The sequence below is a fragment of the Propithecus coquereli genome, unplaced genomic scaffold (genome assembly GCF_000956105.1).
Source record: "Propithecus coquereli isolate 6110/MARCELLA unplaced genomic scaffold, Pcoq_1.0 Scaffold59, whole genome shotgun sequence".
Classification (NCBI taxonomy): Eukaryota; Metazoa; Chordata; class Mammalia; order Primates; family Indriidae; genus Propithecus; species Propithecus coquereli.
The window spans coordinates 291,730-295,544 of record NW_012151840.1 but is presented as its reverse complement, the minus strand read 5'-3'; positions in this window follow the sequence as shown (position 1 = coordinate 295,544).

Genomic DNA, 3,815 nt, shown 5'->3' with positions numbered 1-3,815 from the left:
TTTCCATCTTTATTTCCTCGTTTATGAAGTGATCATTCAGCAGAAGGTTGTTTAATTTCCATGACTTTGTGTAGAGATGAGAGTTTCTGTTGGGGTTGATTTCTGTTTTTATTAAACTTTGATCTGAGAAGATGCATGGTATAATTTCTATTTTTTAAAATTTTTTGAGACATGCTTTTTGTCCTAGAATATGGTCAATCTTAGAGAATGTCCCATGAGCTGATGAGAAGAAAGTATATTCAGTGGTTTTTGGGTAAAATGTCCTGTAAATGTCAGTCAGGCCCATTTGTTCTAGAGTTCTGTTTAAGTCCATTATTTCTTTGTTAATTTTCTGTTTGGAGGATCTGTCCTGTGCTGTCAGTGGGGTGTTGAGGTCTCCAACTATTACGGTGTTGCTGTTTATCAATTTGTTTGATAGGAGAGAATGGAGCAATATGGCGTCTGCCGATAGGCTCCGGTCTGCACCTGGGGAGGTGCCCCGAGGGAGCTCAGAGCCTGGTGCCCTGTCCGCAAGAGGCCACTGCTCCTGGCAGCAGCCGTCTCTGGGCTGGTGTCTGCAGGTCTCTCCAACCACTCAGGAGCCCGCCCACAGTCCGAGATGCAAGGGAGGGGAAAGTTATCTGCTCCACCTACCCTTGTCACTGGTCTCCAAGCCTCTCGGGGACCTTTCTCCTTCCAGTTCTCCTCTGCAACGTCTTCCCATGGAGTCTCCTGTAGTTTCAGGCACCCTTCCTTCCAACCCTCATCCAATCTATGTTTTTCTGCTAGTTTATTTTTTTCACTTTCTTCTAAAATCTGTCTTTTTTGCAGAGACACTCTGACTAGCGGCTTTTCTCATCTGCCATCTTTTCTCCTCTCTGAAATCTGGATTTTTCTGTGAACATTCCTGATTTTAATACATCGACTCAAGATTTGCCAAAATACTGTGTGAGACACCCCAAATACATACCTGCTGGCTGATGACAACCCAGAAGCTACCAGTTTGTGTCTCTTTTTTAAAAAGTTTGCCCTGAAGGACATATTGGCAGCTTTTGGACATAATTTCTATTGTGAATTTGGATTTACAACTGAAGAAGGACATTTTCTCTTTAAAAGAAAATTAGGTTGTAAGAAACAGAGGTGTCTCAAGCTTTTACTTGGTATAATTTTATTAAAAGAAGATAGTATATATACATATATATCACGCTGAAAAAAGCTTACCTGAGTAGGAATATTTCCTCTCAAATGATCAGTCATCTTTTTTAGTTGGAAGAAGACAGTCATGAAGGTATCTCCCTTCCCCAGTCCAAAAACAACAACAAACGCAGCAGCAGTCTCTCCTACTTACAGCTCTTGAAAGAGACAATGGGCCCAGTGCGGTGGCTCACCCCTGTAATCCTAGCGCTTTGGGAGGCCAAGGCAGGAGGACTGCTTGAGATTGAGAGTTTGAGACCAGCCTGGGCAACATAGCAAGACTCTAAAACAAACAAACAAACAAACAAACAAAGAGCTGGTTGTGGTGGTATGTGCGTGTTGTTCCAGTTACTGGGGAGGCTGAGGTAGGAAGATCACTTGAGCCCAGGAAGTTGAGTTTACAGTGAGCTATGATCAGGCCACTACACTCCAGCCTGGGGAACAGAGCAAGATCTTGTCTCTTGAAAAGAAAAAGGTGGGGGAGAAATGTATGGGAAAGGGCTGAGACCCCCTGGGCAGGTATGTGCTATAATAATGATGGTGATGATAGCCCAGCTCTATGCTCTGTTCTTGACTTAAAGAGGACAAAGGAGGAAACTTTGATGAACATCAGACTTTTCTGATGCCAAAGAATAAGAAGGCCAAGTTACACTCATCTGTCTGCATAGCTAGGAAGTAATCTACTGCAGTCAGGGCCTCTGAAGATCCAGAAAAACTGAGATTTAACTGTTGGAAAGTCTTTGCTTGAAAAAAATTAACATTTGTCATTCTCTATACTGGACTCACAGGTCTGAACCTAGGACGGGGTGAAGATCCTGCTAGCTTCTAAATCAATGGTTCCCAATTGTAGTCACCTGACCAGCTGCCTCAGCAGCACCTAGGAACTTGGTAGAAATGCAAATTATGGGCCTAACTGCAGAGCCACTGAATGAGAAAAAGTGGGGCCCAGTAATCAAGCCCTCTGGTGATATCATTGCTCAGCTAAAGTTAGAGAATCACTGTTCCCAGACATTGTGTAATGTTATGCAACAATTTCTTCAGAGTGCTAAGTGAAAAGGAGAGTGGCCTGGGATTATTCAGGGAAGGCTTCCTGGAGGAAGGGGAATTTGAAGCGTGGCTTTGAAAAAGAGAGGTAGTGAGATGGAGCAGCAGGTACACTGGATCAGGAGACTGGCGTTCTAGCCTCCAACTCAGTTTCTTCCTGTGCCAAATGGGGGTGATAATGTCTGTTTTGATGATCTCATAGAGTTGCCATGGGATAAAGTGTGTAAAATCTGTGGCAAGCTACAATGCCTTAAAAATTGTGCAGCCCATTACTGCTTTTGGTACCACACTGCCCTCAAGTGATGCTATTCAGCTTCGCTTTCTCAAGCAGTGTCGGGTTTGTGAACCAGCCCCTTTGACCTGCGTTCTTAGAGCATGTGTGTTAAAGTGTCCCTACTCATGTTTGTTTGAAAATGCTTCTGTGTGAATTTTTAGTAGCTCTGATTCATCTTTAAGCAACTTTATTTTGGAAATAAAGTCTTATCTGTCCAGGAAATTCTGTCTTCTTCCTTCAAATACTGAGTTCAAAACATCTCAGAAAATCCTGAGAATTCATTTTAGAACATGTGAATACTCCGTTTATGAATATAGTGTTCCTTACTGAGTGCTGTGCTGATTGTCCCTTTATTGCTCCTCTGCTCCAAATTCGTCCTTCATTATAGGATCAGTGATAATGAACAGAATTCCTTTAATATCTCTCCTTTAAGGTCAGCATAATATTCAGCTTTTTCGGTAAAGGGCCCTGGAGGGACATAGCAGGAGGAAGGGACACTCCTGAAGCTTTCAGCTACTGCGGTGTGAGCACATCCCGTGTGGTGCTGCCATGTGCCCAGAGCCCAAGGCCACTCTGTGACCTTGCAACGTCGGTGTGGCCATAACTTTCCCATGGCCCTCTTGATATAGAAACCGTGCCCCATTTCCTCTTCAGACGCTCATACCACCTGTGCTTAAGCCAGCTGCTGCCTGGAGGTTTCCACCGAGCTGTACTTCCTTTGCAGCCTGCTGCTCAGGTCAGGAGGGTTGCTTCCAGCTTGTGCAGTTACTGTAGACCAGCTCTGGCCTGGACAAACCTGTGAACTTCTCTGCTGCCCAAGGAACTGAACTATACCTTCTCCAATGAGTTCTGCACCCCAGCCTTGGTGGGGAGGCATCACCCTTCCAAGTTGTTCTTCTTTGGTTATTCTCCTTCAGCCCTAGGGTTCCATGTAGTTTTCTTATATCTTATAGTTATTTCTTATTATGTTTAAAAATTCTATTAAACGGCCTCCATTTAACTCACTGTGGGGTTTCTATTTCCTGATTGGACTCAGGTGGATACACGTGCCTACTTCGCTATACGTGGGAATTTGTGAACCTTCCAAAGCTCTTACTTGAATTTGCTTTTGCTCTGTGGTGTAGCTCTTCCTCCAAGAGCTTGGATTTGATGTTTTTTGCCAAAAACATCCTCAGAAGTTGTTACCTGCCCCACTTGTAATCCCTCTGCTCCCCTCCTTCCCTGGGGCCTCTGTTGCTCAGGGCACCTGTATAATTGAGGGGTGCTCTTAATAACCAAGCCAGGATGGCAGGTGTAAACTGGGACTGGCTCAGATAAACCTCCT